We start from the raw sequence: 23,958 nt of genomic DNA on the forward strand, positions 1-23,958 counted from the left end.
TTGAGCAGATAAATCGTCCGCCCACAGCGGGTTAGCTGCAGGGACCACATACGGTTGTACCGGCATTGGGGGTCCCATAGGGGGTGTTAGTTTATGAACTAGCGTATGCAGAAGCGTGGAAAAAACGGCCCACGGAGGGTCAGTATGTGCCTCCGTTGCCACAGTCCCACTGGGGGGCAAGGAGCCCCCAGAACCAGAGCCCACAGCTGCTATATTCTCCCCATATGTGCCTGTGGCTTCAGCAACACCAGCAGTGTGTTCCACCCCAGAACCGTTACCCTCAGAAACAGACATGATATAACTTGCAGTATGAGGTAACACAGTACAATTATTAGCAGCACTATATCCCTAAACCCAAACCCCTGCGCAGTGTAGTCAGCACCAGCAGAGATAAAGGAGAGAGATGGTGACTAAATCACAGAGAAAAATACGTAATACAGTATATCTTTGTGAAAATACTATATTAAATAACACCTGACGCACCAAGCCCCCTCAGGTTATAGAATATAGGGATAGAAAGTTGAGTGAAAGACACGAGATGGACACCACTCAGCTATCAATGCACACACAAATAGTCACAGTTTGTACAATGCAGAGGTTATTACAGACAATAATACTGCACTGGACTAGCTTACACAGCTATATAGTCAATAGATATAACACTACACAGTAAGAAACTGGATGTATATCACAGGGTAATTGTACTATAAAACCCTGACTAAATGCACTCTTTCTTACTAACACTGACTAAAAAGGCAGGTAGAATACTTAAGTGTCATGTAAAGGCACAGCGCCGACAACCAGGCGGCTTTACATAGGAGGATTTGGCCAAGCAGTCCCAGGAACAGTGAGCTGAGGAGTAATGGCGCCGCAGACACTGACAGGGAGTGAGGAAAAGACAGAGATGCAGCTCCAGGGCGGGAACACTTGCTGGAAATGGCGCCCTGGGGCTGGGGGAGGGGCTTCAGGTTTAAGCCTTATCCCCCTTGCTGGCAAAACCACCGGGTACTGTGGGCGATATTAAAATCGGTTTTAAGAGAAAACCTGACCTGCGCCCATGCCCTGGTGATATAGTGGGATCGCCTGTATCCACAGTGTCCACCGCCAGCGCGCGTGGCCCGCCTCCCACTGACCGCGCCGGATCACGATAAAGACCGGGTCCCACGAGCGGGACCCACTTACCACCTCCCGAAGCGCGGCCACGCGATCCTGCAGAGCCCCAGCCATGTGTGTCTAACATGAAGAAAACCGGAGCCTCCGCTGTAGGTACCCGGCAACCAGGGCTCTGGAGTGTACAGCGCCGCTGGGGAGAGCTGGAGCTGCAGCAGTGAATGTCATAAGACATTTACCACCGCTGCTGCCCTTGAAGTCTTCACTTTTTACCTCATAAAAAGCTTTTCTCAGGGCTGCTTGGAGCAGCCCCTCTGTTAAGTGCCTGCTTACTGCAGCACCAACTGACAAACTGAGCTCCTGTGCTGGGAGGCGGGGTGATATAGGAGGCGGCGCTGTGCATTCTGGGAACAATCAAAGCTTTGAGCCTGTTGGTGCCTCGGATCAAGATCCTACTCTACACCCCATTGTCCAGACTTGTGGAGCCCAGTGTACCCCGCAGCAGAAATATGCTCCAGACACTTTCCGTGTCCCACTCCCCACCCCACGTGTTACTGAATATATAGAAAAAGAGCATAACAACCTGAGTTTTGAAAAGAAAATGAAAAAGTCCATAAAGATGTGTGGTATAGCAACAATGACATTCATGCTTATAGGGATGAAGAATCAATTTTGAAAAATTGCACATTTCTGGCGTTTTCCTTAAACAGACTAACCCTTTTATAGTACTGTGGTAGGGTCGATAAAATAAGCTCAAGTAAACCTCATGGGATTTTTTTCAGGTTTGCTGCGTTAAAACACTGAAAAAGACATAAAGAACAATAATGTTATATTTTACTCAGACCACAAATGCATTTGCATGCACTACAATAATATAAGCAAGAAACTGCACTTGAACGATAATGATTTAAACTGCTCAATCCAAATGACAATATGTGATATATGTGGAGATGAGCGCTGTATGTGTATATGTGACTGAACCGCACACGGGCCCTCATTCCGAGTTGTTCGCTCGTTCTTTTCCTTCGCATCGGAGCGATTTTCCGCAATGTTTGCACTGCGGCTGCGACAAGTAAATTTGCTAAGAAGTTTGGTATTTTACTCACGGCATTACGAGGTTTTTTCTTCATTCTGCTGATCGTAGTGTGATTGACAGGAACTGGGTGTTTCTGGGCGGAAACTGGCCGTTTTATGGGAGTGTGTGAAAAAACGGTACCGTTTCTGGGAAAAACGCGGGAGTGGCTGGAGAAACGGAGGAGTGTCTGGGCGAACGCTGGGAGTGTTTGTGACGTCAAACCAGAAACGACAAGCACTGGACTGATCGCACTGCAAGAGTAAGTCTGGAGCTACTCAGAAACTGCAAAGAAAAATCTTTTTGCAATATTGCGAATACTTCGATCGCAATTCTGCTAAGCTATGATTCACTCCCAGAGGGCGGCGGCTTAGCGTGTGCACTGCTGCGAAAAGCGGCTAGCGAGCGAACAACTCGGAATGAGGGCCACAGTACACACAGTGACAGGATGCTGCCGTTTGCCAGCGGTAAGAAGCCTACAGGCTTCTATAGGCAATGCCATCTATAGATGGCTTTGCCTATCAAACACAAACTTCAGAAATTTCTGCTTGAAGGAGCATGATGCATATGGGCACATTACAGAATTCTATGGGACTGCAATGCCCGCGGTCCGATATTTGCTGCAGGCCAGTTTACCACATAGGTGATCCCTATAGATTGTGGCAGTCTCTGAAAATGGCAGATTTCTGGGGTTTGACCACATTTTCTTGCTTGCCACATCCCACCTATGGTGAGAATACTGTGACAATAGGGTTCTTCTCTCTCTGTGTTTGCCAGTGAAAGGGAAATTAACAACTAGGGGGTATATTTACTAAGGTCCCGGTTTTGACCGATTTGGTGTTTTTTAATCAAAGTGTCATCTCGGGAATTTACTAACCTCAAATCTCGGCAGTGATGAGGGCATTCGTATTTTTTTGGAAGGCAAAGTTAAAAAATACGATTGAATACACCATCGGTCAAACGCGGCTGTTTAGGTATACAACTCGGTAATTTACTATGCATTCGTATTTGAAATCTCTACCGTGAAAGTGCATTAGCGGGCGTGAAAAAAAGCGATTCGTAAAAAAAGTCAGGAAAAAAATAGACCTGCTTTTGAGAAGCGTGTTTACATGTGTTTCCAATTCTACATTAATCACACCTGCATTTTTGGCCCTTTAAAAGAGACCCAAGCACATTTTTCAAATCTCTCACTCTGAAATGGCTGCTGCTGTGTGTAGTACTGATTTCTTGTTTGCTGTGGGATACCTGAGACTGCTCCATGAGGCTACAATAAACCAGGGCCAGGAAACTGAACATGGTCAGCAGGTTGTCCAGGTGCCACGGAGGCTGCGCAGGCCTCGTTTTTTTAGGGGGCGTTTAAACTTAAACGCATTGGCCGATGACCAGGTCATACAGATGTTCTGGCTAAATAGAAACAACATTTTCTGTCTGTATGACCTTGTCAAACTGGACCTAGACCCTGAGACAGCACGCTCTCGCTCTGTCTCAGGCCTGCACAAACTCCTGGCTGTGTTGCACTTTATGGCTACTGACAGCTTTCAGGCTGTGAGTGGCGATGTAATTGGTATCTCACAGCCCACCTTTTCTAAATATTTACATCAGGAGAGTTAAAACATACATACTCCTCTATGTCTAAGTGGTGCTTCTGTTATGTAATATAACACAGTATTGTATTTATTCAGGTCATGACACTCACCTTATATTTTGTAATGTCCACTCAGGTTTTGGATGCTTTGGATCCACACATAGATGCCTCTATCTGCTTCCCTGCCCAGGAGTCACAGTGGCATGCAGTCAGGGCAGCTTTCTATGAGCTTGCTGGCATCCCCAATGTGCTGGGTGCCATAGATTGCACACACGTTGAGCTGATACCACCTAGGGGCAGGCAATACATTTATACCAATAGACATCTGGCCCACTCCACTAATGTCCAGGTGGTTTGTGATGCAAATCTAAAAATTATGAGTGTTGTTGCGGGTTATCCTGGCGGCTGCCATAACTCCTTCATCCTCAGTCAGTCATCCCTCTTTGATAAATTTGAGGCCGGACAAATGCCTGATGGATGGCTGCTGGGTATGTTCCAAGTTTGTGGTGTGTATGTGTGTTAACCTCAACATCGTCATTATGTTTGCTATTTTTTGCTTAAACCACATGTCCTAATATTGGCTATATCTGTCTTTCAGGTGATGGGGGATATGGCTGCTTCTCTTGGCTTCTTACTCCATTGTCCCAACCTGATTCCCCTGCTGAACGCAATTACAATGATGCACATAAGTCCACGCGGAATGTGATAGAAAGATGTTTTGGGGTGCTGAAATCTAGGTTTCGGTGTCTGGATAAGTCTGCAGCGCTTTTGTTGTATAGTCCCTCAAAGGTGACTAGGATTGTGTTCTGCTGCTGTTTTCTTCATAACATGTGTTTGTGCCAACATCTGCCACATGTTGAGGAGGAGGAGTTTGATATTGGTGATGAAGAAAACAGTCAGCAAGTAGAGGAGTTAGAAACATCTGGTGACAGTGCGAGTACAGATGTAGGGAGGCAGGTAAGGCAAGAACTGATTCTGCGTCATTTTACCGGTAAGTCTTCATTTTGCTTACTCAGCATTGGCTAACACCAATCCTAAACAATATGTAATTATGAATTATGTTTGTGATGTGGTATTGTTTCATGTTAGGCATGTTGTTTACAGTTAGTCACTAACATTATCGTCTTACACTGTCAGTCAATAACAAATTAAACATTGCACATATAGCGTTTGAGTAATTTATTACCTTAAACACTTGTTTTTGGTTGGGCACAATTCTATATTGTTTAAATATGGTTGGCAATACTGTATATACTGTTGCAGGGTTGCTCATTTCCTAGGTGTTTTTTGCTGGCTGCAGAGGATTGTCTTGGCACATTGGACCGTGTTCTGCTGGATCGTCTAACTGGGGAGGTAACTGGGGTCTGGCTAGGTGTGGTTGTCCCTGAGCTTGAGCCTTGTTGCTGGGATGCCAACACATTTATGTTTTGACTCAGGTTGTTGAGGCTTGCTGTGAGTTGTGTGGTTGCGGCTGTGTTGTTGGAGATGATTCTGGACAGGCTTTCGTTAAATAACTGATTGTTTTGAATTATTGAATGAGGGCTTGTTGATGGCGGTGTTGTTCGTCCATTATGCGCTGAAAACTTGCTATAAGTTGGCTGTTGTCTGCTCTCATCTGCTCCATCGTATTGGCCACTCTGCCAAGTTGCACAATCAGTCTGCTTGAGTTTCTACTGAGTCTAGGTAGATGATGGGGCAGACTGGCAAGATATTGGCTGTGTGTGCGCAGACAGGCATGGTTTTGTGCCTGTTGCGTGGCTCAACTGTCCCAAAACTCTGGTCCCATTTGTGGCTGGGGTGGTGTTGGGCTCAATTAGGGGGTGGGGGATGGTTGGGGTGGTGGAATTATGTCAGCCGGTGCGGTTGGCTGGTTATTATCAATTGCTTGCAGGTGGAGTGTGAACGTTTGCTGCAAGTCAATTTCCTGCTGGGTATCCTGGGGCATGATGTCTGCATCTGTATGGGGTTGAAGACAGCCACAATTTAGTTAGTGTTGGTCTTCTGGTTGTTATCAGCTTTACGTAAACATGCATTACTTCTTAATATGCAAACAAGTACAGAAGAATATAATGGAGGGCGCTGTCAATGGCCGCTGGTGCGGGGGGTGGTATATCCCCAATACGTGGAAATACGAAAAACAAAAAACACCTGCGCTCTGTTGCTGTATGAGGGGTATATCTCCCAAATAAATAAATAAATAAAAAATTGATAATTAATATAAAGGACGGTAGGTTAAGTTGAATTAATATATACTCAATTTAATCAAAAATGATGTCTTAAAACACAAGATGTCTTTCACATAAAAACACCTCAATAAATGAATTCATAGGTCAAGGAACATTCACAAAACCCCTTAGGATAAATATATATCATACCCCAGGCTAGGATTCCCTCCAGAATAAAGTCCACACTGACGGATAGAAGTATAAGTGAGTGGTAGAGTTCAGTCGGTCCCTTTTAAGCACAAAGTGCAAGCTTTTCCATGCAGGTAGGGATATCTCCAATCTCACCGCAGGTGGTAATGTCCAAAGGAGAGAGTCCAATTGGTGCCGTCCGGGTAAAGTTTAAAAGAGAGTTCTCCAATTTCATAAAGGGGATAATTGTGAAGTATCCAGCAATATCGTCTCAACGCGTTTCGCTGGTTTTGACAGCCAGCTTCCTCACTCCTGAGGAAGCTGGCTGTCAACACCAGCGAAACGCGTTGAGACGATATTGCTGGACACTTCACAATTATCCCCATTTATGAAATTGGAGAACTCTCTTTTAAACTTTACCCAGACGGCACCAATTGGACTCTCTCCTTTGGACATTACCACCTGCGGTGAGATTGGAGATTTCCCTACCTGCATGGAAAAGCTTGCACTTTGTGCTTAAAAGGGACCGACTGAACTCTACCACTCACTTATACTTCTATCCATCAGTGTGGACTTTATTCTGGAGGGAATCCTAGCCTGGGGTATGATATATATTTCTCCTAAGGGGTTTTGTGAATGTTCCTTGACCTATGAATTCATTTATTGAGGTGTTTTTATGTGAAAGACATCTTGTGTTTTTAGATATCATTTTTGATTAAATTGAGTATATATTAATTCAACTTAACCTACCGTCCTTTATATTAATTATCAATTTTTAATTTATTTATTTATTTGGGGGATATACCCCTCATACAGCAACAGAGCGCAGGTGCTTTTTGTTTTTGTATTACTTCTTAATATGCATGTTGTAAATTAAAAATAGAGTGTGGGCTAAAATTTTACATTTATTTTACATTATTTTCTAAACATGTGGCTTCTTAGGTACCCTACTCATTCTAACAATTATTAAGGTAAATGTTGAACTATGAGCCTTACTTAATGGCCAAACACGTAGAACTATAATAACAAAAAATGGCAACAGAGGGGCGTGGCTTGGCGAGCTGAGGAGAGGACGTGCTCGGGTAGTGCTCCTCTGTAAAACGGCGGCCTTTCCCTCTGATTTGCGGTAATAACAGCTCCCTCTCCATTCCAGTGTGCTTTATTGATGGTCCCCCTGCCCTGGACGTGTACCTTATACTGCCGCTGAGCCGGCGGAAGCGGCCGCCTCAACCCGCAGTCTGCGGCCTAGACGGCCTCCAGAAGCCGGGACCTGGAGTTTCGGGCGCGGCCGGACGGCAGGCTCCGTGGCGTGCACATCACGGCAGATGCTCCTAACTGCACTCCATCCCGCAGGCAGACACCACAGACCCCGCAGATGACAGTGAGGCCGGAAAGCGCCTCGAGGAACTCTTGCAAACACAGTGAAATACAGGTACCTACCCTCCTGGTGCCCCAGCTCCTCAACGCGGCGGCTATCTTGCCTAGCTCCCTTTAAACTGTGGACTGCCTTCTGGCTGTAGCACTAAGGGGTGACTCTGTGGAGTGGTGCTGCCACAGCCTGCACCCTGCACCGACACCTTTGTCTGATATAGTGGGTCACACTCCTGCTGTCTCACAACACCCATTACGCAGGATAGACCCAATTACAAACCCTGTGCTGCAGCTTTTACAGAATACTCCCTCTGGTGGCCATCCTGGGAAAATCCATCTGAGATGTGCATTCCTGTTCAAATATAAGAAACTGATTTTTAACCACATCAGACGACCGGTGCTAAACCGTTGTCTCCAGGTGAATGCTTTTCTAACCCGCTAAGACGTCCCAGCGGTTTTGTGCTATGGATGTGTGCTACGCTAGGCTGTCACTGCCATTGATACCGTAATGAACTGTTGACGCCACCCCACTGGGAGCTACCCCTCTGAAGGCATCCTTCTGTGAGTTATGCAAACTTAGTTCACCTCGTTATCCTGACCTTAGTGAATGTAAGCTCCTCGATGCTGATTGAGTGATGCCCAGGAATAAGAAATCTTCTCAAAAGACCGGTACACCACCTCCACGGGGGACCATGTCGCAGTCCGCTATGATATCATTCTTACAACCCACCTCGCCCGCATTTACAGAAAACCCTTCTGCTTCAAACCCTCCCCTCTCCCCGCCTGCCTCTCATCCATCCCCTTCAGGTGCGGATGTACCACATATCTGCCCTCCAGGAGGTAGGGATTTACAAGAAATCTTGGCCTATATGAAAAATCTCCCCACTAAACAAGATCTACAAGATACTGTGAGACGTGAACTGGCTACCATGAGACAGGACATTTCCCATCTCTCCGACCGGATGTCGAATCTGGAGGATCACCATGCCTCTTTCGACAAGTTCCTGAAGTCATTGACGAATGTCATTGAAGCTCAGTCGACAGAGATCCGCTCTCTCCAAACACGGTTAACAGATTTGGATAACAGAGGGAGGAGAAATAACATCCGTGTATGGGGTTTGCCGGAAGACGTCTCTCAAACAGACTTGATTGATGCTCTTACAAAAATCTTTAACGAGATATTGGGTAATGATCCTAACGACACTATCACCTTCGTCAGAGTCCACCGTGCTCTAAAACCAAGAGGTCTCTCCGCTGACAGACCACGTGATGTCATCTGCAGATTGCATTATTTTTCTCAAAAAGACGACAATATATGCAAGGTACGCCAACTCGATGGAGTCGATTTTAATGGTTCAATGATCCATATCTACCAAGACTTGTCCTGGCATACCCTCCAACAGCGGAAAGCCCTCAAGCCCCTAACGGATGAGCTCTGTAAACGCCAATTGAAATACCGTTGGGGCTTTCCCTTCAATCTCCAAGTCTCCTCTTTGGGGAAAACCCATATTCTCAACTCCCACTCTGATCTCCCTATGTTCTGTAATGGTCTTGGACTACCGAAACTTGACTTACACGACTGGGACTTCCCTACTCCAGCATTGCCATCTCTCCGATCCCCGAGTACTGAAATTGTCTGGCAGGAGGTACGGAATGCTGGGAGGAAAAGAACCAATGACTCCTCCTCTGACAATTACTCAAATGCTACCTGAGTGATAACCTGTGATCATTTGTTTGTTCATGTTCTTCTTAAATTATCTCTCTAGGTTACAGTGTGATACTATTTCTAACCGCTGATGAGACTTAATCCAATATCTTGTTGTCGTTGGGGCTAAGTCCCTCCCATTATATATTAGGCCATTGATTGTAAGCTCCTGTTTCTTGACTATGGGATTTCTTTCATCCTACTATTTGAAGATTTCTTCATGTTAACGAGGTTTACAGTTAGTTAAAACTATGGCCCTCATTCCGAGTTGATCGGTCGCAAGGCGAATTTAGCAGAGTTACACACGCTAAGCCGCCGCCTACTGGGAGTGAATCTTAGCTTCTTAAAATTGCGACCGATGTATTCGCAATATTGCGATTACTAACTACTTAGCAGTTTCAGAGTAGCTCCAGACTTACTCTGCCTGTGCGATCAGTTCAGTGCTTGTCGTTCCTGGTTGACGTCACAAACACACCCAGCGTTCGCCCAGGCACTCCCACCGTTTCCCCGGCCACTCCTGCGTTTTTTCCGGAAACTGTAGCGTTTTCAGCCACACGCCCCTGAAACGCCGTGTTTCCGCCCAGTAACACCCATTTCCTGTCAATCACATTACGATCGCCGGAGCGAAGAAAAAGCCGTGAGTAAAAATACTATCTTCATAGTAAAGTTACTTGGCGCAGTCGCAGTGCGAACATTGCGCATGCGTACTAAGCGGATTTTCACTGCGATGCGATGAAAAATACCGAGCGAACAACTCGGAATGAGGGCCAATGTATGTGTAATGATTATTGCATTATTTTTTCCCATTTCTCAATATGCCTTTGGTGGTGGCTCCCTCACTCGCCCCTTACCCGCTCCTGGCTGTTTTGCCTCTTGGGTTTCTGATCCTTAGATGGATCAGCTACCCCATTGCGAGTTTTTTGACTGTTATTGTTGTTTTTTCTACTTGCTCTGTTTCTTTCTCCTTCCTCCCTGTTCCTTTTTCTTTCCTCTTTTTGACCATTCCGGGCCCACCGCTTTCTACTATGACTTATGCCTCCCATGACATCACCTGGTAGACTCAAAATATCATCGATCAACGCGAAGGGCCTTAATGTACCGGAGAAAAGGGCTCCCTTTTACGGTCCCTCTGGGCCGATAGAATAGATGTTGCATTGGTCCAAGAAACGCATTTTAGAATCTCAGCTCGCAGCCCCTCCCTGATTAACTATCGTTTCCCCCAGGCCTTTTATAATAACAACCCAGACTCTAAATCAAAAGGTGTAGCGATATTATTCTCTAGGACCCTTCAGCTGTCTGATATATCAGTTTATAAGCCGATCCCGGGTCGGCTCCTGGTGGTGCGTTGTAAAATATATATGTGCCCTTACACATTTGTTGCACTTTATGCCCCAAATAGGGACCAGGTTCCATTTTTTTGTTCCGCCCTTTCCCAAATAGAACCTCTTGTTTCGGGTGTTGTTTTTGGGGGGGTGATTTGAATTGGATAATGTATCCATCCTTAGACTCTTCTTCTAATGCTCCCCGGACCTCCCAACGTCAGTACCGACAAGTTAGAAGACTGTTCCACGATCTCCAGCTGGCCGACTCCTGGAGGGTCCTTCACCCCTCCGATAGAGACTACTGCTTCTATTCACCCCCACATAAAGCTTACTCTCGTCTTGATTACCTATTCCTTAGTCACAGACATCTCCCCTTACTGATAGATTCTTCCATTGGCTTGATAACCTGGTCTGACCACGCTCCGGTGTCTATGACTCTTTCAACCCCCCAAACTACCCCAGGTCAATGGACCTGGCGTCTTAATGAATCCTTATTACAGGACCAATACTGCAGGGGAGAAATTGAGAAGGCTCTGACTGAATTTTTCTCCATAAATGATACCGACGATGTCTCTAAGATTATCCTGTGGGAAGCGCACAAATGCACCATACGGGGTAAACTTATACAGTTGGGTACATTTGTGAAAAAACAGGTCAGCACTAATCACCAAACTATTGCAACGACTCCACTTTCTAGAGTCCTCGCATAAAACGTCTCTGTCGGAGACCGATTACTTATAATTACTTGACACGCGGGCACAACTAAAGAAGACCTTCACTGATAGTATCCAGCTTTCAGTCCATAAATGCAACTCCAAGTACTACCAGTGGGGTAATAAACCTGGACGCCTCCTAGCCCAATCACTTAAGGCCCAACACTCTTCATTGTTTATTAATAGTATGAAGGATCCCGGGGGTACTCTCCGTTTCAAAACCCCTGAAATAGCTGCATGCTTCAAACAGTATTATTCTCTTTTATATAACCTAGAGAACCAACCCGATGATGCCACCCCTCTTTTTGACATTCTAAAGGTGAAGGCGTATTTAGAAAAGGTGTCTTATCCCGTCCTACCTTCTTCAGACAGGGAAGCTTTGGAATTACCTTTTACGCTGCAAAAGCTGGAAAGCGCTATGACCTCGACACCCTCTGGTAAGAGTCCAGGGCCGGATGGCTTCACGCTTACTTACTATAAACAATTTAAAGGTTTCCTTTCCCCTTATCTCCTCCACACCTTTAATTCCATCTCCGCAGGTACCTATTTTTCAGGCCAGTCCTTAGAAGCCCACATTTCTGTTCTTCCTAAGCCCGGTAAAGACCCCTCGGTGTGCCCCAGCTATAGACCCATATCTCTACTAAATGTTGATGTCAAACTTTTCGCAAAACTGATGGCGAACAGACAGAATGTATTCCTGCCTTCTCTAATTCACAACGACCAGGTGGGCTATGTCCCAAACCGTGAGGCTAAGGATAATGCCACCAAGGTTTTGAGCCTAATCCACATAGCGTCCCGGGGTAGCTCCCCCACTGTGTTGCTATCCACTGATGCCGAAAAGGCTTTTGATAGAGTCAGTTGGGGTTTTATGAGGTCTGTACTGGGGCACATCGGACTGGGCCCCCTAGCACTTGGTAGAATTATGGGACTTTATAGATCGCCTACAGCTTGGGTTCGAGTTAACGGTTCCTTATCCGATCCCTTCTCCATAGGTAATGGGACACGACAGGGCTGCCCACTGTCCCCCTTACACTTTGTCCTTTGTATCGAAGCTCTTGCTAGGGCCATCAGGGCCAATGATTGTATTACTGGTCTGAGAGTTGGTGATACAGAGCACAAACTTTCCCTGTTTACAGATGATTTATTAGCTACAATAACGCACCCGGTTTCCTCCCTCCCCATCTTATGAAGGAGCTGTCCAATTTCGGTTCACTTTCCAATTTTAAGATCAACATGTCCAAATCATGCATCTTGAACATTTCCACCCCTCCCGATATAGTGGCTAAACTTAAACAATCAATCCCCTTTACTTGGAATTCCTCCCATTTGTCCTACTTGGGAATACAACTACCGAGTGATTTCTCCCGTCTGGTTTCATTGAATTTTATGCCCCTTCTTCGAACTCTCAGGGCCAATTACAGTAGATGGTACCTCAAACCACTTTCCTGGCTGGGGAGGGTGAATGTTGTGAAGATGAATACTCTCCCTAAACTACTCTAGAAACTTCAGGCTCTCCCCATACAGATCCCAGACTCCTGGTTCAAGTCCATTCAACTCTTGATACAACAATTTGTCTGGTCCCGGAAACGGCCTAGAATTAGCCGGTCCACTCTGATTCGCTCCACCCGATGCAGTGGTTTCCAGCTACCTGATATCAGAGGCTATTATTGGGCAATTATGCTTAATAGGGTCTTGGATTGGACGAGGAGTCAGGACACAAAGCAATGGGTAGTTCTGGAGGGGCTTTATATGCAACAATACCCAGAGATCTTCCCTTGGCTTCCTTCCCTCCCCATGCCTCCCTCCCCTCACCCAACTATCACCACGACCCTTTCCTTTTGGAAAAAAGCGCGCCGCTGGCCCTTCTTCTCTTCTGATTTTGGCCCGTTGACCTCTTTTCTAGCCAACCCTGACTTTCTACCCGGCTTAACACTCTCTCACTTTCGTGATTGGTCTCTTGAAGGGCTCTTCAGGGTAGGCCAGCTGGCGATCTCCTCAGGAGTCAGACAGTTTTAGGAAGTGCGATCTAAATGGGAATTTCCACAACACGACTTTTGGAAATATTTACAGCTTAGACATTTTTTGCATTCCAAACAGATATCTTCTAGCCTGTAGGGAACTAACACCGTTTGAGAGACTGTGTGTCTCTACGTGTAACCCCCAGCACACAGTTTCCACACTTTATAAATTATTACAGAGTCCCGGCGCTCAGGCGCCTCCACCTTACCAGTCAGCCTGGGAGAGAGACCTCGGGTTTCAACTATCAGACAAAGATTGGCAGATGATATTTCTCAAATCCCACAATAGTTCAGTCTGTATACAAGTGAGAGAAACCCAATATAAACTTTTAATGAGATGGTACAGACACCCCTCCCTCCTCCACTTCATGTACCCCGGAGTGACAGATAGGTGCTGGAGATGTCTTAATACCATTGGTTCCCTACTGTACATCTGGTGGAATTGCTCCTTACTTCGGCCATACTGGGTTGATGTAATCTCTATTTCCCAAGACATACTTCATACCCCCGTCCCTTCTGACCCGGCCTTCTGGCTGCTTTCCCACTCTTCTATGTCACTGGCTCAGTATAAAACATCACTACTCCGCCATCTGTCTAGTGCAGCATGGGCAGTTATTCCCACTCTATGGAGGTCATCATCTCCACCCACAAGGAAAACATGGTTCACTAGAATCAATTATTATATGAATATGGAGAACATCCTCCTGGTCTCCAGAGATAAACTTCCAGAATTCATGGCCACTTGGTTACCTTGGATAGAATATACGTCCTCAAAAGAGTACAAAGACTACATTTGTGCTACTAAATGATTTGATTTTCGCAGTTGATTGATTAAAGAGATTGCAGTTCCTTTCCCCTCTGTCTGATGGCCCCCCAGGTTTGGTCACACTATATTTTTCTTCTACTCTTTCCTTCTTTTCATATCTTGCTCTTTCCTATAGTTCTTCTATTTTGTTACTTATGTTACTATGGTTACACTCACTGTTTAGACAAATAACGAGTAGGTATTGCGATGATTCCATAGAACACCCTATCAAGGTCTACGTTTGCACTAACTACTAGTGTTCAGGGTGGCAAGTTATCCTGCTCCTTATGGCTAAAATGCAATTGACGTTAATTATGTGTCTTGAAGCTCTTTTGTCTATTGGGATGTAATCTTTATATTTTCCTAAATAAAAACAGATTATACAAAAAAAAAATGGCAACAATGACATGTTATGGTTAAAGCTTCGTTTTGCCAAACAAACACAATACATTAAATGTGTTGAAAAATACACTCATACATTGAAAAATACACTCATACATTGAAAAATACACTCATACATTGTTAAAGGCTGTCAGTCTTGGCCACTAAACTTTTTAATTTTTATTGAAAAAACATATTTTAAAAAATCTGGTTTGCTGAAGTGGGCACACCTATTTTGCGCATATTGTGAAGTAGAGATATGAACCACGAAATAATGCTTACCATGGGATAAAATTACTAAGATGGAAGTTCTATTTAAGATGGGATGTTGCCCATAGCAACCAATCACATTCCAGGTATTAGATTCGAGAAGGTGCTGTATAAATGTTAGGTAGAATAGGATTGGTTGCTATGGGCAACATCCCATCTTAAATAGAACTCCCATCTTAGTAAAGTTACCCCCATGTGTTTGCTGGTGTGGATTAGTACAAGGATGAGTCTGTGCTTTTGGTCATGTGTATTTTGTGTCCAAAAACACTGTGTAAAATGCACTTTAATTATTTGTTTATGTTTACTCACCAGACAGCTGAGGGGATTGTGGTTCCTCGCTTTGTGGACTGGCCAAAATGGCTTCTGGTGGCTGAGCCAACACAGTGGAGATGCGCCGTTGTGGTGGAGAGGATGCGGGCGTAGTTCCCGCCTCAAGACGGCGTCTCTTGCTTCCCCTCTTCTGGAGACTGGCAGACCCCTGTGAAGGTCGTCTTAGTGGAGTGTGGTGCGATGATGAAGTTCCTATGGGTTAAAATAGACATTATAATTCTGTCTTTCTATGTGTTTTCAGAATATGTGTATCCTCAAAAATATTACCTGCATCGCCAGCATCCGCATCTCTTGGCAGTGTGGTTTGTGTCCTGGCTATGCTGGCTCTCTTTCGTACTGTAGAAATATGAAGTTTGGCCTTATGATCATTATATTGTGATTAGATATTTGAAACAACATTTTTTTTGTGATGTGGACATATGAATAACTTTATGAGAATTAAATAAAACTTTGGTTATGCTTTTCTGGCTGACTTCATTGGGTGTGTATAGTATAATTATGAAACAATTACACCAACCAATCCATACCCTAAGGTGCAGAATTCAAAATATCATACAACTACAAAACCAACCGTGGATGTTTAACACAACAAGAATATTTGTCTCTAACAAAAAACATTATTTCTGCAAAAAAAACAACAACCCACAAATATATTGTTTAAAAAAAAACACAATAATGATTCTGCGGCAATAATCACATCTTGCACACAAAGGCCTATCCACAACAACATACATTAACCATAAAAACATTCACCAAAATGGACTAAAAATTCATGAAAACACGTGAGTCACACTTCATTTAAAAACACCCCCAATAAGCAACAAAAAAAAAAAACCATAACAGAATAAATTGATGCTGCAAAAGGGCCAGGAAAACTGCTTACTTCACAATACAAAGGGAAAATACATAACTATTTGGGTACAAAACTACATCACCAACACATTCGAACAATGAACCAAATTACAAACACAATTATCTACAATACATTTCAGACAACTAAGCACAAAACACATATGTTAAAAAAATATACATATTGTACAACAAACTCACCATCCTGCGTTGGACGATCCGAATCCCGGACATTAGTCGCACCAACCACTTCTGGTGGAATAAGAGACCACACAGGCTCCTCCCACTCCCGATACGACCCTCTGAAGGGATGGTCAACCCCTGTTTGTCTGGCTGACTTTACCTCCTTGGCCATCTTAGCCTTGACACGGCGCTTGATGTCGTAGAATCTCATATGACACGTGTCCTCGGTCCTCCTCACCACACCCTCACTGTTAACTGCCGCTACTACCTTCCCCCAGAGAATACTCTTCCTGCGTGAAGGAACCTTGGCGGCATCAGGCCCAAACAGCTGACGATGATGGCTCATCAGCTCCCGCACCAATGCAACATTCTCTGCATAGCTGAACTTCACATTGCTCCCCGTTTTTGTAGTGGTGCGTTGCTGTGGAGCCACAGCACCATCACTGTCACTCTCACTCGAGGCCGCAGCACCAACATCCCCCTCCTCCTCCCCCTCACTAACCTCCTCCACCTCACTCACCTCCTCCACCTCACTCACCTCCTCCACCTCACTCACCCCCTCCCTCTCACTCACCCCCTCCCTCTCACTCACCTCGGCTCTAACTGGGACATATTCCGGACAAACAACATATAACACTGATAAAAAAAAACCCACAAAACACACTCCTCCACTACCACTACACACCACACACACACACACACACACACACACATATTTTACAAAGACAAAAAACTAAACAAACTTTTAAATAACTACACAAGTATGACAAGACTACTTACACACACAGTACAGCACTCACCAATCGCAAAAAAACCAACTCAAATCCTCCAAACACCACTTCCTCTCACCTCTCCACTAGCTAAACCCACGAGGTTCGGTCGGTTTGGGGCAGTTTTATAGTAATGAGCACAGACACTCCTCCATCACAACACCAACCAATCACGGACGAGTGACAAAAACGAAAGTCAGAAAAAAAAATGCGTCCGGGAGCGGAAAAACACTGCCGTAACAGTAAAATTCCGAATTCGTAAAAACCACACAAAAGACGGCCACAAAAAAACAAAATCTGCCGCATTCTACCTTTGAAAAACACGACTGACATCGACATCGAAAAATGAAAATAATCAAAATACGACACCATAGTAAATGAGGCGTAACAAATTCAAAAAGTTGCAAATTCACACATTCGATGGCAATCGTGATTCATCTCCCACCAAATCGACATAAATACGAATTTTAGTAAATATACCCCCTGCTATGTTGTCATGTGTATTAACATAAAATCACTTAGCTCATTACCAAGTAGAAATGCAAATCCTTGCTAATGCGCAGTTAACCCTACTAAAGATGCATGGAAATTACACTGTTGTAAACACGCTTTTTGCACTTTCAATGGGTTTCTCTGATCATTAATTAAATGTCTCTTAATGATCACTAGCTGCTCAGAAATTATTGTGCTACGTACTGTATTATGAAGTTCCAATTTACCAATTCCACCCTTCCCCCTGGTGTTTATGTTAGGATTTGTGCACCTTCCAAACTCTCCCCCCTCCACCCCACAGACACAGATGTTTCTCCCTGACCCTTTTTACTTGCTCCTCTCAACAGCTTTCCATTTGGGCATGCATTGCAATATTATGACTTCATGATTAAAAAGGTGCCGGGAACAGGTGCCACCGAGAACAAGCATCCTCTTCACTTAGCCAGGCACCAATTAGTACAGGTGCCATTGTGGAAATGGTGAGCAGCCAAGTGGCACCCTCCTGTGGCATACACCATTCTAGTTAAAGCTTCAGACCCTAAATTCTGCAGCCAACTACAAGGCATGGACTAAGGCAGAGATGAGGAGAGCACATGATGAGTGGAAGGAGGGACCAGATCCCTGGATATAAAGCACTGGTAGTCAGTCCCTGCACTCCTTATACCCGCAAACCCCAACCCCGCAGAGTGTAGCTAGCGCAATGGCCTTACAGTAGCAATTTAAAGAGTTTGAGGTTGGTGCTGGTTGATATCAAACACAATCAGTAGAAGTACAAATTATTATATGACTATATTAAGTGGGAAATATGATTTTAACATTAAGTGGCTAACAACAGTTAATAATGAAATTGTGAGGGCAATAGTAACTTATTTATATGAGGTCTAATTGTGGAATTACACAGAGGGGCAGGGCAATGATGATATGATTCATTAATGAGTGCATCCTCCCTCTCCCCCCTACATCCCAACTTTTTTACTGTGAAGTGTGTGTGATGCGGGAGAATAGACAAGTACAGTACAGTATGTTCTGACAGATCTGAAATACAACATAACAAGAAGAAGACACTAGCAAGAAATACATATTTTATTTTGTTTATCTGGATCAGGCAATATGTCTCTTTTAAATAAGTAATGTGTGTCTTTTGAGTAATGCTGTGGTAGATTGGGAACAAGAAAACAAACCTGTTTTGTTTGGATGCTGTATTTGATCATTTGTTTATTATTGGCTATTTTTTTATTTGAAACTTGGATGTAAATCTCGTATATTTGCACATTACCAAACCAATGTAATAAAAATAACCACTATGATTTCCTTTTCTAATGGGCCTCATCACTCCCACATGCTGGACATAAATATAATAGCCACATCCACTGTTAAATACCACTTGGCAATCTGTGTCACAAAATGTCTCAACATACACAAAGGGATTCAAGACTGGGGTTTAGCTGGGAGAAGGAGCCTTTGTGTAGGAAACCACTGTCAGGAAGTCAGAATCATTATACAAAGCTTCTATTATCAGCCCCTGAAAATGTCAAATGTACAAATTATGCTAAATATATTTTATTTGAATTTTTTTGTGTTTTTAGTCTAGTCTACATGTAATTATCTATCATGAATAGATTTATTGTTTACTCTATATCAGTTTGTAAGTTTTTTGGAGAAAAAGTAAATCATTATCATTTGCTGTATGCGAAAATAAATATAAAGATTTTATGCATAATATTTATTTTCTAATTAGCTTTTACCCTAAATTGACAAGAAACAAGACTATGATTTATTATTTGGATTAAATAAAATAGAGTTTGTGCACATTTGTATTTGTAAATACAAAGATAAGTTGCCATTATGCCAATCTCATCATAGACAAAAATAGTAAGCGCAATTACTATGGGAAAAAATGCCTGTTCATTTTCCTAAACCCATTAAAAAAAAAACTGTAGATCACTTGCCTACAAAATATAATTATTGATATTTGTTAGGATTACATTTGTTGTTTATTGTTTTTGCTGAAAGAAAAAACATGCTTAAAAAAGTATTCAGTACAAATAAAAAGTTTTGTTTAATCATTTAAAAAATAAAAATCATTATTTATTTTTAGCATCAGAAATGCATCAAGCTGAAACGGGATCCGGTCTGAAGATCGACAGTGTCTAGGTCGACAATGTTTAGGTCGACCACTATATGTCGACAGTCACTAGGTCGACAGGGCCAGAAGTTCGACAGGCTCAGAAGGTCGACATGCTCTAGGTCGACAGGTCAAAAGGTCGACATGCGTTTTAAAAAAAAATCTTTTTTTAAACTTTTTCATACTTAACGATCCACGTGGACTACGATTGGAACAGTAATCTGCGCCGAACGAAGCGAGGCACCTTGCCCGAAGCATGGCGAGCGAAGCGAGCCTTGCGAGGGGACACGGTGCACTAATTGGGGTTCCCGGTCACTCTACAAAGAAAACGACACCAAAAAACCCCATAAAAACTCATGTCGACCTTTTGACCTGTCGACCAAGAACATGTCGATCTTCTGACCCTGTCGACCTTCTGACCCTGTCGACCTATAGTGGTCTACCTAAATATTGTTGACCTAGACACTGTCGATCTAATGATGCACACCCGCTGAAACACCAATATATAGAACATTAAACACATAATTAATGATAAAATAATAATAAGATTTATAAGGAATTTATGATGAGCAATTGGTGTGCTGTGTATTACCAAGTCCACTTTTGTGATATTATTGTGCTTCTTTTTGCTTTACTTTATATTTACTATAGATAGTATCTATGTCTGTGTACAGTAAATGTGCAGTAGATGGTGGTTGTATGGCAGGCACAGAATTGGGTAGTGGGCACACAAAAGCTGAACATAGTTTGTACATGGTAGGTATATTTGTTTAGCATCAAATGCAGCTAAAAATTGGAAGTCTTCTGATTACATAAACAAATGGGAATTTTGTTGGGAAACTTAGAGGCATCCCGTTATTGTACAAGGACTGTCCAGTTCTGAATAGGCTAGATTTTCATTTCTGCCCCTGTGACTTCAATTTTGAATGAGCATTTGCATGTATTGCTACAGTAGGTGAACAAAAAGTGCTTAGTGTGCAGTGGTGTGCACAGGAAAGTTTTGTCACTTCTAATATGTTTTTTATAATGATAATAATATATAATGCTAATGCTAATAATGTTCATGATACATGCTTTCCACAGCTGTCCTCCAGGGAAACAGCACTTTGATAATGCCATTTGTGCCATCATATAGGTTGAACAATATGACTAGAGATGAGCGCCTGAAATTTTTCGGGTTTTGTGTTTTGGTTTTGGGTTCGGTTCCGCGGCCGTGTTTTGGGTTCGACCGCGTTTTGGCAAAACCTCACCGAATTTTTTTTGTCGGATTCGGGTGTGTTTTGGATTCGGGTGTTTTTTTCAAAAAACACTAAAAAACAGCTTAAATCATAGAATTTGGGGGTCATTTTGATCCCAAAGTATTATTAACCTCAAAAACCATAATTTACACTCATTTTCAGTCTATTCTGAATACCTCACACCTCACAATATTATTTTTAGTCCTAAAATTTGCACCGAGGTCGCTGTGTGAGTAAGATAAGCGACCCTAGTGGCCGACACAAACACCGGGCCCATCTAGGAGTGGCACTGCAGTGTCACGCAGGATGTCCCTTCCAAAAAACCCTCCCCAAACAGCACATGACGCAAAGAAAAAAAGAGGCGCAATGAGGTAGCTGTGTGAGTAAGATTAGCGACCCTAGTGGCCGACACAAACACCGGGCCCATCTAGGAGTGGCACTGCAGTGTCACGCAGGATGGCCCTTCCAAAAAACCCTCCCCAAACAGCACATGACGCAAAGAAAAAAAGAGGCGCAATGAGGTAGCTGACTGTGTGAGTAAGATTAGCGACCCTAGTGGCCGACACAAACACCGGGCCCATCTAGGAGTGGCACTGCAGTGTCACGCAGGATGGCCCTTCCAAAAAACCCTCCCCAAACAGCACATGACGCAAAGAAAAAAAGAGGCGCAATGAGGTAGCTGTGTGAGTAAGATTAGCGACCCTAGTGGCCGACACAAACACCGGGCCCATCTAGGAGTGGCACTGCAGTGTCACGCAGGATGTCCCTTCCAAAAAACCCTCCCCAAACAGCACATGACGCAAAGAAAAAAAGAGGCGCAATGAGGTAGCTGTGTGAGTAAGATTAGCGACCCTAGTGGCCGACACAAACACCGGGCCCATCTAGGAGTGGCACTGCAGTGTCACGCAGGATGTCCCTTCCAAAAAACCCTCCCCAAACAGCACATGACGCAAAGAAAAAAAGAGGCGCAATGAGGTAGCTGTGTGAGTAAGATTAGCGACCCTAGTGGCCGACACAAACACCGGGCCCATCTAGGAGTGGCACTGCAGTGTCACGCAGGATGTCCCTTCCAAAAAACCCTCCCCAAACAGCACATGACGCAAAGAAAAAAAGAGGCGCAATGAGGTAGCTGACTGTGTGAGTAAGATTAGCGACCCTAGTGGCCGACACAAACACCGGGCCCATCTAGGAGTGGCACTGCAGTGTCACGCAGGATGTCCCTTCCAAAAAAACCCTCCCCAATCAGCACATGATGCAAAGAAAAAGAAAAGAAAAAAGAGGTGCAAGATGGAATTGTCCTTGGGCCCTCCCACCCACCCTTATGTTAAATAAACAAAACAGGACATGCACACTTTAACCAACCCATCATTTCAGTGACAGGGTCTGCCACACGACTGTGACTGATATGACGGGTTGGTTTGGACCCCCCCCAAAAAAGAAGCAATTAATCTCTCCTTGCACAAACTGGCTCTACAGAGGCAAGATGTCCACCTCATCTTCACCCTCCGATATATCACCGTGTACATCCCCCTCCTCACAGATTATCAATTCGTCCCCACTGGAATCCACCATCTCAGCTCCCTGTGTACTTTGTGGAGGCAATTGCTGCTGGTCAATGTCTCCGCGGAGGAATTGATTATAATTCATTTTAATGAACATCATCTTCTCCACATTTTCTGGATGTAACCTCGTACGCCGATTGCTGACAAGGTGAGCGGCGGCACTAAACACTCTTTCGGAGTACACACTTGTGGGAGGGCAACTTAGGTAGAATAAAGCCAGTTTGTGCAAGGGCCTCCAAATTGCCTCTTTTTCCTGCCAGTATAAGTACGGACTGTGTGACGTGCCTACTTGGATGCGGTCACTCATATAATCCTCCACCATTCTATCAATGTTGAGAGAATCATATGCAGTGACAGTAGACGACATGTCCGTAATCGTTGTCAGGTCCTTCAGTCCGGACCAGATGTCAGCATCAGCAGTCGCTCCAGACTGCCCTGCATCACCGCCAGCGGGTGGGCTCGGAATTCTGAGCCTTTTCCTCGCACCCCCAGTTGCGGGAGAATGTGAAGGAGGAGATGTTGACAGGTCGCGTTCCGCTTGACTTGACAATTTTGTCACCAGCAGGTCTTTCAACCCCAGCAGACCTGTGTCTGCCGGAAAGAGAGATCCAAGGTAGGCTTTAAATCTAGGATCGAGCACGGTGGCCAAAATGTAGTGCTCTGATTTCAACAGATTGACCACCCGTGAATCCTTGTTAAGCGAATTAAGGGCTGCATCCACAAGTCCCACATGCCTAGCGGAATCGCTCCCTTTTAGCTCCTTCTTCAATGCCTCCAGCTTCTTCTGCAAAAGCCTGATGAGGGGAATGACCTGACTCAGGCTGGCAGTGTCTGAACTGACTTCACGTGTGGCAAGTTCAAAGGGCATCAGAACCTTGCACAACGTTGAAATCATTCTCCACTGCACTTGAGACAGGTGCATTCCATCTCCTATATCGTGCTCAATTGTATAGGCTTGAATGGCCTTTTGCTGCTCCTCCAACCTCTGAAGCATATAGAGGGTTGAATTCCACCTCGTTACCACTTCTTGCTTCAGATGATGGCAGGGCAGGTTCAGTAGTTTTTGGTGGTGCTCCAGTCTTCTGTACGTGGTGCCTGTACACCGAAAGTGTCCCGCAATTTTTCTGGCCACCGACAGCATCTCTTGCACGCCCCTGTCGTTTTTTAAAAAATTCTGCACCACCAAATTCAAGGTATGTGCAAAACATGGGACGTGCTGGAATTTGCCCATATTTAATGCACACACAATATTGCTGGCGTTGTCCGATGCCACAAATCCACAGGAGAGTCCAATTGGGGTAAGCCATTCCGCGATGATCTTCCTCAGTTGCCGTAAGAGGTTTTCAGCTGTGTGCGTATTCTGGAAAGCGGTGATACAAAGCGTAGCCTGCCTAGGAAAGAGTTGGCGTTTGCGAGATGCTGCTACTGGTGCCGCCGCTGCTGTTCTTGCGGCGGGAGTCCATACATCTACCCAGTGGGCTGTCACAGTCATATAGTCCTGACCCTGCCCTGCTCCACTTGTCCACATGTCCGTGGTTAAGTGGACATTGGGTACAACTGCATTTTTTAGGACACTGGTGAGTCTTTTTCTGACGTCCGTGTACATTCTCGGTATCGCCTGCCTAGAGAAGTGGAACCTAGATGGTATTTGGTAACGGGGGCACACTGCCTCAATAAATTGTCTAGTTCCCTGTGAACTAACG

Source organism: Pseudophryne corroboree, chromosome 1 (genome assembly GCF_028390025.1).
Source record: "Pseudophryne corroboree isolate aPseCor3 chromosome 1, aPseCor3.hap2, whole genome shotgun sequence".
NCBI lineage: Eukaryota > Metazoa > Chordata > Amphibia > Anura > Myobatrachidae > Pseudophryne > Pseudophryne corroboree.